We start from the raw sequence: 12535 nt of genomic DNA, 5'->3' as shown, positions 1-12535 counted from the left end.
TTCTGCATGTTGGAAGTATATGACAGTCCAGCAGACATGAATAAATAACTGTAATTGTTTTTAAAAATCTGGAATGATTCCCACTGAGAACTCACAGCTTGTCACAGGACTAATCTGCAGAAACACTTTTGTTAAAGTCTTCAGCCCTCTCAGAAACTCCCAGCAGTGGAACCCACGATGGGAGCACTATTGTAAACTTGCCACTAGCATTTTACCCCCTGGCCCTGATCCAGGATCCACTGCAGTCAGCCAAAGTCTCTCTCAATGAGTTTTAAATTGGCCCCACAATTTCTTCTAAAGTTACGGAACCAGTAACAATGTATTGGGAGATGTTAATAGAAAATAAAATAATAAGGTCTAAGTGGTTGGTGGATACCCAATGATTCCCTATGCTCCTTCTCCAGAAGAGAGTGAACGGTTTCTCATTTATCTAAAGCTGTAATAGCAAATAAAAATGGACAAAGGCCTAAGCGGTACGGCATGGCTCATGTCCATGCACTAAACTTCCCATTTTCCACTCTCCCCCCAGACATGGTGGCCTCATCCATACTGTTTATTAGAAGCAGTCTCTGGCCTGTGCAACCTCCTGACCCATGCCTATGCATTGTCTAGGAAAGGGCTAGTTGGCATAAATGAAAACCACGCTACAAATATGGCAGGAGTGAAACTCCATGAACATTGGCAGCGCTGTGTTTCAGTTTGTCTGGCCTTACTTGGTTTGCTTGCCTTGCTCTAGTGTAGACATAGCCACTATGTTCTACTCTGACGGGATTTAGGCCACACTAACTGGCTCCTTGCAAGTGAGTGGTAAATGCTATGACTGTGCTTCAGCAAGCAGGCAGGAGTGCTGGGATACCTACAGGCTATAAGCCACACTGTTGTTACCTTGTGACCATTTGGGGTAGGGGAGGTCAAGTGGACAGAAACAGGTTAACGCTGTTTTTGTACCGTTTAATGCAAAGTGCCAGCTTCCTCAGAATAACAGCAGGTTCTAAAGACCCTGTGCAAGTGACCAGAGACGCTGGGTTTCATCATCGCCTCTGTGAGGGGAACAACTGCCTCCTCTTGCTTATCAGAAAGCACCTAAACACTTTGCTTTCTCAGCAGTTTGATGAAACTGATGAAACAATGGCACGTACAATAAGGAATACCCTGCAGCATATCCCAGGCACTCAAATTTGAGGTTGATAGACGGTAAAAAAAAATATTTAGAGAACTTCGCAAAAATAGACCCTTCTGTTTACCACCAGTGATCCACCTCTGCAGCCACTGCTGTTTGCTTAGCTAGAGAAAACAGTCAGAGATGCCTTTTGTAAAAACAAGCAGAGATGTTCATTAATCAGAGATGATTACGCTGCAGGTTTTCTTCTCTTAGGTAGATTTAGTCCATGTTATCTACTTTTCTGTGTCCACAGAGGATTTTTGCAATGTATTCTGTCCCAAAAGCTGAAATCCAATGAAAACTTCAAATAGAATATCAACAGTTATGCTAAATAAACATGCCTTTCCCATAGCTTCCAGAGATTGCTTTTCCAGACACAATTGGGAACATTTGCCTTTCATTACAGGCCCCTACGCTTCCTCTGTTGGCTCATTCTTTCAGACAACACTTAGGGAGACTTTAGTTTCAAATTCAGTGACACCGAAGTGTCTGGTAAAGAGTGTCAAGCTTTAGAATATGCTCTGCTAATTAAACCAAAGGACCTTGGCAACCAGAAGCTTCAAAGTGGATTTGCCCCTCCAAGCACGCTGAACAAGTTGCAAGGTCCACAGGAATATATAGGCTTTTGCTTAACAAAAGAAAAGGGAGGGAAGTTGTAGCCATGACTGATGAAATTTATTCCTTCACTGTCTATTTATTTGAACCTATGGCTCAGGCCTGATAGTTTAATTGCCTTTCATAAATCAAAAAATAAATATATAAATTCAACCCTGCTTACAAGGTACATAAAAATGACCTTGTGTCCCTGTTCCTTGTGAAAAGTTGGAGAAATGCTATCTGTCTACGACAGATGGTTTTCACCTGGATGAAAATGACAGAATATGCATCTTGGTTGACATTCCATTAACTACAATTTAGTAATTCCTCCTTAGTCTTATGCATGTTTTAATGCAAGTAAAGTTTACCTTGATAATTTGTTCACTAAGTAACACATCATTGTTATTAAAAGGAGAGATGAAAACTTGCTGACCTAACAGCCATGGCTATGATTATTCTTGTCAATTATTTCACATTTGGAAAGCCAAAGAAATGTTGTATGTAAAACCTAAATACTGTATTTGGCATAACTTCAAATTAGCGGTCTCGCTGTGCTTATAGCATGCAAATTAAATGTCCTGAATAAGCATTAATCATCATAATAGGCTAATTATTGTCAGTTAGCTATCTGGTAACTTAGCTACTACACCTTGTAAAGAATTTTGGAAAAATGTTAACAAGAAGAATCAGTTTATCCAAAAGAAAGAAAAATATTAGCATTTTGACTAGCAAACCTTTCTTTTTTTAAAAAAAAAACTTATTTTAACCAGTTTGAACATTATTCTGGTTTTAAGACTTACATAGATTTACTGTTTTCCAGGGAACGGTATTTAATACAAAAGCTTCTTTGTATTAAGATGTCTTTGCATCTATATCATTTTAAAAGGCTTAATGAGTTTTAAAATATTAATTAACATTTGATAAACAGCTAATCTTTGTCTTCTCTAGCTATGCATGTAGCTAGCACAGTACTTACAGACAGCAAGGGACTTAAATGCTTTACACAGACCTAAATGTTTTAGAAGGGATGATGTATACATGAATGTAGAACTGCTACTTGGAGCCAGCACGTTAGGATCTCAATGTATATATTTACTAAAGGAGTGATACATTCTTGAATGTAAATGGATACCCAGGGCTTAAAAAGAGCTGAAGCACTTAAAATATGCAAATGTCAACACATTCAAAATTAAGTTTTAAGCATTTAAAAAATATCTTTAAAACAAACTTGCAATCAGATTTCAGGTAGACCGGTATTTCTCTGCAACGTTTGTGAGGAGAAGGTTTCTTTCAGCTGGTTCCCTTATGTCCCCCACATGATGGCTCTGTCTCATTTACTCAATGGTTTTCCCAAGGTGCTCCCCACTGCAGCATTCGCACACGGCCATTAGTGCATTCCCCTTCAGACCGCCTCCAGGAGGGCGACAGGGGAGGAAGCTTTGGCCTTACTTTTAGAAATGGGAAGCCAATGCGTAGGGTATGAATTCTACCATGTCCCAGAGGAAAGCCACATCAGGAGTAGAGATGAGGACCTCATCTTTCCCTCCCCATCCTTGACTGTGCTGCGCTTTCCAAGATGTTAAAAACAGCTTAAACTCACACAGAAAACCTGTGCAAAAGCCTCCAGGACAGCACAGGACACTTGAATCTTAACTTTACTACCTTGACCAGAAAACCATCTCAGGGCAATGTTTTTGTATATGTATCTCTCTGTATCTCTCTCTCTCATGAACAGCTTGTGTATGTTGTTTTTCCTGCTTCATAACACTCTGTGCACAGCACCAAGTAAAAGCAGCACGGAAGACAAGACAGAGACAGGATGCCTCCACAGATGATACTAAGGATCTGTAAGAGAACAGTTAGCAAGGTATTGAGTGGGAAACATTTACCCAGTTTGAAGAGCTACAGCCACTTCCCAACTCATTCAAACATCCAGGGGTCACACCGGCCTTTCTTAGCACAACATCTCACTAGGAGCTCCAGCTCAGATCACTCTCCACTGTGACCTCTAATTCTTAAGACAATGACTGTTTCACAGGTTGCAGTTGCCATTTCTGTTAACACTTGTTTACTTTGTACAAACTTATATTTGGGGGTGTCAAAATGCATTTTATTCCAAGAACGTAAAGTCTACAGGATATGAAGTGACACAAACCTGGGCATCCCCTCCCTCATAATTTACCACCATCAATCTCCCTCTACAAATTTTCTTGGCCATAGTGTTGTGTTTGGTTTCCAATCACTGACAATGTTGAATATTGCCAGAATCAATCCCCACAGAACGCCATTCGAGTCACCCAACACAGCGAGGACTCTCCCCTGACAACTGGTCTTTGGCATTGCCAGTGAGCCAGTTTTCAATCCATTTATCGCATGCTGCAGCAACACTGCAAAGTGCTACAATGACACTTAATCCAAACTTTGCATCAGAAGTTTTTTGAAGTCTGAAAATTCTATGTCTACACAGTTCATTCATTAGACTTGTAATCACATGAGAAAACCGAAATCTTCTTTGACAAGGTCTTTTCATCGTAATGCTACGCTGACAGCCATTAACTAGGCTTCCATTCTCTAACTCTGTCTATTGAATTCACTACCAGCTTTCCCATTAGTTTACCTGCAATCAATAGCAAGCTGGCTAATCTGTACAAATCAAAACCATTGTGCCTGCACTTCTGAATGCTGGCACAACATTGTTACTCCTCTGTGTTTTGAAATATCCACAAAAGTCACACAATTTAGTAAACAAACACAGGCAGACCAGAAATCTTGTCAGTCAAGTCCTTTAGGACTCTCACATTCAAATCACCTAAGCCTGCTCAAACTAAAAAAAAAAAAAATAAGAAAAAAAAAGTTTATTTTCAAAAGACATTCTCTAACAATCTCTTTAGCTAATAATGGATTTAAAAGTTGTTAATTGCATTGACATGGTATTAATACGTAACTCTCTTTCTTTCCAAATGCAGCACAAGTATTTATTTAACTGTGTCCATTTTCTTCTGTAGTATTAAGAAATTAAGTTTCCATCTACTAAAGGGTCTATACAATTATTGGAGTTTGAGAGTAGTTTGTTTTTTCTGTCCCTAAATATGCTTGAAAACTTATTGTCCTTGATCCTGACAGCAGTATTCCTTATGTCTTCAGCTTCCCTTTTCAGTATTAATATTTCATTACTTCTAGCTTATGAGAACTTATATAGAGATATTTACTGATATATAAGTGCATATATAGCATAATATAGTCATTTATTCAAAATGTGGCTTCTATTTCTGTCTGATACAGAGAACAACTCCTGGTTTTTTCACTCCTTGGTAATCTTAAAATAACTCCAAATTTTCATTCTCATTTTTCTGCCTACATTTTCCAATTTTCATTGCTTCTCATAATTCAATACGGCTTCTCCATTCTTGCCAGATTAAAATATTCCAGTTTAGAGCAGCCTGCTGAGGAAGAAAGATTTAAGGACAAGATGCATCTATTTTGTCCCTTTGCAGAAAAGCAAAATTTCAACTTACAGCTCTGCTGTGCACCTCTAGAGATGCACAAGCGCACACTGTGGCATTAACTTTGAGATTCAAGATACCTCCGAGGCATTGCTCTTCTGTGGCCTTAGTTACATTCCCAGCTTCAGCCAGGACGAAGTGTGGAGAACACCAATGCTCCAGCACCAACTCACTGTGCACTGAGGCGGCTGAATTACCTAATAACTTAGACTGATGAAACCCAGGGAGGTATTCTTCTGCCAAAATTTAAGTTTTTCCTCCCTTGGAATTTGCTACTAATGGTAAGAGTTTGCCTAGAGATTATGAAATAAAGAGGAAAGAGGTGTGACTGAAACGAAAAAAAGAAAGTTTCTGTTTGTGAAAAAAGGAAAAAGGAAAGAAATTCATTCACCTAAGGGCTTCACTGCATAAGCTTCCAAATGAGGATCCTATTTTTGTTTGTTAATATAACCTTGTTTGAGTGCAAATTATTCTTTCTTGAAGACATTAAAGTCAAAATACACTCCAGAAAAACAAAGCTGAAGGCTAACTTTTCTCCTTTACTCGCCTACACAGGCACACCCAATTTTTGATGATAAAATATTTTTAGTTCATTTTAGATCAGAAGTCAGTCATTGCTGAATGTCTGTGCTAAAATACATATTTCAAAAGCCCTGCAAGAAATGAGGTTTACAGTATCATTGCTGCTGAAATGAATGTGAAATTGAATGTAGTCTGAAGTTTCACAGACTTTCTGTAATGCAAAGAAATAGAACGCAGATGACTGGAATATTTTCATAGAGGAGTTGTGCCTTTGTCCTATGTAGGCGTGTGTACTTGCAAAATCCACTGGAAATGGCAGATACTAGTACTTGAAATGATCAAGTACTTTCACTCTAAAGTCAGGGCTTCCCTGTCACAAATTACGTTGAACTACAGAGAACCCATTAGGCGAGTAACAACAGCTGAACCAATCCCAAGTCCATCCTGCTCACACAACTCCACGTGACCATACTCATCTTCCCACAAGAAAGAAGAGAACTTAAAATAGTTACATAAATTAAGCCATCTCTTTTGGTAAATATTTCACAACCTCTAAATTAAAATTCCATTCTAACTGCATAGAACTGATTTTTGAAGGGCCAAGGACTATTTGGCAATAGCTGTTAAAAAAACCTACAATAAGAGTGTAATCTTGTTCCAGCAAAATCTGACATAGATAGGAGGAGTAATACGAGATGATTGAAAAAGTATGGAAAAATATCAAGAAAGCATAAATATAATCAAATCTCCAGTATAATTTCCATTGGCTTGAGCATTCCTCTTGTTAAACAGGTCAGCAAGTCATGTAAGACCTGATTGTGTTTTCTGAAATAGCTGTGCAACCACAAAATTATAAACTGTACCTCAAATAGAACTTTAACAACTAGTTATTTAATAAGAACATTTTTCTTTCTTATTGTAGAGTCTATTATGCAATATGCACTAGAAAAACTGTTGCATACTTGGGCAGACATGAAGTACTTTGATAAGATGGACATATCCACTGATCAACAATTTGTTGAGTGTCATGTGTATTCAAGTAGTGAAATGAACTCCAGCTGTGCTTAGCACCTCCTGGGTGATATAAATAGTAAGTATTCATTGTGACCTTTAGTCTGCTGCTTAGTGGTAATACTAATGGACCTGCAATAAAATTTAGCTGACATACTGCTTATTCTGTATTCTTAGGCTACTTTGTGGCTTTAAGTTGGCACATATAACTGCTTTTAAACTCTAGATTAAGAAACAGATTTTCAATTATGAATAAATCTTCCAATTAAAACAATTTTGATGGGGTTTGATGTGACAAAAATGGCTAGTCACAAAGAACACTAGCAAACACGGCTAGTACTTTCAGACACAGAAGCTTGACGTGAATATTATCGTGTACATAAATAGCAATCCACCAAGAAGGCTGGTGCAGTCACAGCACAGCACAACAAACAGTGCATACATGCTAACCTATCACAACAGAGGCAAGATGGTCAGGCTGCTGTGTGCAACAGTACCAAATAACCCTCCAGAAGAACCAGAGTACTTGGGCATTGCAATCGTCTACAGCTTTGGTGCAATTCCCCAGGGGCTGCTATCCACAGAGGCAGTATCTGCAGCCTTGCACCAACCTGCTCATCTCAGCCACCTCGTCACTAGGGTTCTCCTGACACCTGACAAAAGTGTTTTAACCCTGGGTCTTCTTCAATTACTACTTCACCTTCTCACTAAGACCGTTAAAAATTTTCATTTTCTCATTATTTTCTCCCATCTCTCTTTCAAAAACATGTGCCTTCCTGTGCCTTGGTAATTTCTGGGACATGTTCTTGGGTTTGCATCACCTCCAACTTCATCTGCTTGCTTTAACTCCATGGTTAAAAGACCCCACAAAATCAGTCTTCTAAACATATTTAGTTCTCTGTCCCAACCCTTCGGTAATGTTTATAGGAGCTTTCCTTCTGTTGTGTTGAGTTTCCAGTTGAGAGGGATATTTTCTTTAAAATGACAGAAGTGGACTGATCTGGTATGGATGCACCGCCTACCCAAAGACTGGAGTTAAAGAGATTTTTTTTTTTTTCCCCACAGCTTGAGGATAACTTTCTGCAGAGAAGCTGAATAAATTATTGAAATTGTAGTCTCTACATAACCATAGATATGAAAGCAACAATAATTTACTTTTAGAAGGCTGAGTGGAAAAATACATTTTCTTCAAACTTCCTATTTTACCATAGGATTTTATTTGTATTAATATGGTACAAAATCCTATTCATTCTTCCTGAAATTTCACATAGTCCTTTCTTGCAATGCTTTATGTGCATAATATTATTTTAGGGACACAAGTCTCTTTCAGAATAACATTTTGTGACTGTTATCCTTCTAGCACATCCTCCATTCTCCCTTTTGATATCACACAGCCTACATCAGCCCTATATTAAATCCAAGCTAAGACAAGCCCCCAGCAATTGTTGCTTTGCTTCATTTTTAAACTATGTGATAAGAAAATATCTTTTTCTCCTATAAAACACAATTTATGAAGTGTTTGGAAAGAAGCGATGAATCTAATTTGGATACTACTTACAATTTTACACTCCTGTATTCGCCCTCCTGAGCATTCAGCAGTACATCTGTTTGCTATGATTCTGGTTTCCCTTCTCCATCCATTTGTAGCAATTAAAGTGCAATTTTTAAAGGGCTTATATTCACAAATATCCTGATGATGCCATTGACCCAAGTTTTATCATTTAAATTTCTAATTCTGCTGTTTGTTCATGTACAAGACAGATGTAACTGGGGGCATGAATCCATTTTATTTGCACACATTCAAATGCTAAAGTAGATTTTATTGGAGAAGATTTAATGGAAAGGGGTGTCACAGAAATGTTGATTTTAGGTCTGTGAGAGTACAATGCTGAAGGGCAATGTTTTTGATACAGCATTGTCTATGAAACCAGGGCAAGCAAATATGTAAAACTAAAAAAATGAAGAAATATTTTACAGGAAGGATTTTGCAACTGCTGAAAACAGGCCTAACTGTTCTTGCACATGTCTTACTACTAGTTTCAACAGCAGTAAAGCTACACTAATACCAAGTTATTTTGGAAATTGTCTTATATATCCCAGCTGTAACCACAAAACACAACAGAAACCATGGGTTGTTGAGGTAATATCACAACTCCTGAGATACGTAGCTGAATATTATTTACACCTGGACACTGAGGGAGATAGTGATAGTAGGCAACTTGCAAAAGCTAGGTCGCAGGGGTATTAATAGAACTGAGATGAGCCAGAAGACAGAGATAAAACACAACTGCAACACCAATCTCCTCAACTTCCGCAGGCCATTTTTCTCTCTGTGGGACAAGAGACTGAAGCAGTCCTGTAACAGTCACCCATTAACAGGCAAACACTTACCAACAGAGCACCAGGCTCTTATTACAAGTGTATTTACCCTATATGAGCACAGGGAATCCTACAAACACTACAGTGGAGCAACTGTTGGCAAATGTTAATCTTATCCCATTCACCACTGTAATGCAATTTCTTTCACACTACATAACAGCGTGAGACAGTGTTAACCCACAGCATTGTTTCCATAGCTGTCCTGGGGAGTGATGACCGTAGTTTCAAAATCCAACAAGATAAAATTTGTGCCTACTTTGTAATTTGCAGAAATAGCTGTGGCATTGCATAGAAATAGCTGAGCTAATTGTAGAAGAAGTAAGCTTGTCCCAGCAGCATGACACTGAACAAATTAATTTACTTTCGTGCGAAGTAACCGCAATGTACACATACCCAAACAAAGTCTGTATGCAGAGTACATGTTCCTATTTACCAGATACTGACCCTTCTTGTCCAAGAAGCACACAAATGGGAGTTGTGGTGGGAAGAGATCTTTTCAAACCTCACTGCTGCCAGAAAAGCACCATCTCCAGGTAGTGTCGCACAAGCTGTAGCTCACAGGCACTACTCTGCTATAGATTGTATGAGCAGCTTTTCAAAGGGATCATGACACAGATTACTGCTATTCATTATTTTTCCCCTCAAAAGCATATTTCAGAGTGCACACTGTTTTAACTGGTGGCTGGTTAGTCAGTACACTGCAAGAAGGCTAGAGAACAAACCTGACTGTAACCTTGCTCCTCCGTGCAATCTTCTCAGCACAAGCCAGATGGGTTCTTGCCTTCCTAAGCAATATGTAAAGCTGGAAAACAGACCATAAGCATCCCTGTCCCTGATAGGAAAACAGGCCATAAGCATCCCTGTCCCTGATAGGAAAACAGGCCATAAGCATCCCTGTCCCTGATAAGCACCTGTAACAATACCGATGCGTTCCAGTGAAAACAAGATTACACGCAGGGTCTCTGGTAACCCAACAGTGCCTACTGTCTCCGCTACGAGTAAATTACTCAGATCACATGCTCCCCACCACAATCTCTTACGAGACACACCCACATACAGTATTGCTGTCAGTTGTTTTCTCCTTTTCCAGATCAGCAGCTATAAGCTCCCTCATTTTCCATGCTTTCAAAATTTTTTTTCAGCAAAGACAAGGCATTACCACCTATTCTTTAAACTAACTATCCCTTTTAGCTGTAATTTCTCTTCATAGAAAAACATTTGTAAAAGGTCTGTTTTTCCCCATGCCCTCTTTTCTCTCTTCTGGCTCTTCATTATGGCCATGCCTAATTGTGATGAGCTGTCCACCATTTACTCTACGGGATTGTATAGAGCTTTGTAGTGCCTGCCACTGATGTATTTACAATTGGAAGCAGTTAACTCTTTAGTCCTGCTTCCTTGTTCCAAACAATGAATTGCATGAGGGACTAGTGCTTAGTGCCAATTAAAGATTTTAAAAAGTCTCCATTTTAAGCCTGAGTACTCCAAATTGGGCATTTGTCAAAGGCCCGGTCACAGCTCAAAATGGAAAGAAGGAAATCCTACAGAGAAGAATAGGACTATCACATCAGTTAGGGTGAAAGTTCTGCTCAATCAGCATCTTAAGTGCATAATCATCACTATGGGCTCCATTAGGTCTGCCTTGCCAATCCAAACCTGCTGATCTCTCTCGCTCAACTCAACATTGCTATCAAACACTGAATTTGCCAATATTCATAATTTCTACACTTTTTCCTGCAGAAAAGCTAACTCAACTGTTAAAGTGGTTTGTGGGCTGTTTCTTTTGGGGCTTGTTTTGTTTTTTGCATGATGGAAGTTTCTCAGTACTGATCTTAACATAGACCCAGCAAAATACTTTAAAAATATCGCATGAAATCACTCTCTCATCTACTTCCGTCTCCAGCTAAGAGATCTCACTTTATACACGTTAGTAGCTTCTGCAGTTCCAAGGTCATTTGCCCCGGTACATAGCAATTCTAAACTCTAGCTCTTTCACATTCTTGTTTCTGGGGAAATTCCCTCAAAATTACATGACGGTGGTTCTAGAGACTCTTGTGTATAACTATTTGAATATTTTTATTGTTTTCTAATAAACTATGTTCATCTTCAGAGGTGACATCCATGGACAGATACGAATTAATGGTTAAGCCTCTGTGTCAGCATTGTACTGGATGGCAATTGTAGCATGATAAATGTTTTTTTTTTTTGGTAACATTTGACAAATATTACATATATGTACAGATAGCTACCTTTTGGGGTAAAAGTGTTCATATTTTGGTATCTTGATATTGACAATATGTCCGATATGGATTCACTTAAAACTTCAGTGCAGTGCCAACAAACCCCTTTGAATGCCTTACCTTGTGTTTTCTTTCTGCTAAGGATCTCTATACATAGCCTCAGAATACATTTATGAAATAAGCAACTAATGTATACTAAACAAAGGCAGAGAGAAAAAAAAAGATCCAGTTTACATCTATACAGAGAAGAAACTGTAAGGAGATAATGATGTATGGAAGAGCTGCTGAAAAGCTGGAACTTTATTTCTGATCTGAGTCATATCAGCTAAACTGAAGCCCCAGGACCATTCACCTTTCCCACAAGCCATATTTCCTCCCTTCTCCCCACCACGAAAAAAAGAAAAATTAAAAGTAATTGCAACATTTGCCTTGTAACCCTTTTTGGGGACCAAGGCATTGAGGAATATTTATAGCAGTGCTTATTTTTAGAGGAACAGAATGCATATAATTCTACAAAAAGGAAAACCTTACTTTCAGCTATTTTCCTGAATTCTGAGCTTTTAACTCTACAGAGCTGCTAAAGCATATGCATTTTATGCTAGCCGTGAAAGCACATAATTTTATTTATTTAAATCAATGCAGTGTGATTGAACTGGGGAGGGCACTGTTTATGTGCTGTATGTCCAAGACCAGACTTGTGAGTGGGTAAGAGCTACTGACAGAAAAACAGAACAGCACACAAAGTGAGCAAACTGCACTTACGCCCACTCCTCCAGAGGATGCAGGAGAGAACAGCAGCACAGAGTACCTGAGGCTTAAGTGCCTTAAGTGTTTTTTAACATTACAAAAGGAATTCTTTAAAAAGAATATACTATAGGGGGCTCTCCTCTGCCTTCTTTTCACAATTTCCCCCTCATATATTTGTTTATTCTATTGTAACTGCTGTCAGTAATACTAGGAACTAAGGTGACAGAAGTATTACTGAAATGTCAGCTTAGAATGTTTTCCTGGGAATTAAAACAAAACCAAAAAGCAACAAGACAGAAAAGCTCTTCTCTCACAGCTACATTTTACTGTAGCAGCTTTCACAAATGGCTGAGAAAGGGACCATATTGGGCAGAATG

This window comes from Dromaius novaehollandiae, chromosome 5, assembly GCF_036370855.1.
Source record: "Dromaius novaehollandiae isolate bDroNov1 chromosome 5, bDroNov1.hap1, whole genome shotgun sequence".
In the NCBI taxonomy this organism is placed as follows: domain Eukaryota; kingdom Metazoa; phylum Chordata; class Aves; order Casuariiformes; family Dromaiidae; genus Dromaius; species Dromaius novaehollandiae.
This window is presented reverse-complemented; position numbering follows the sequence as displayed.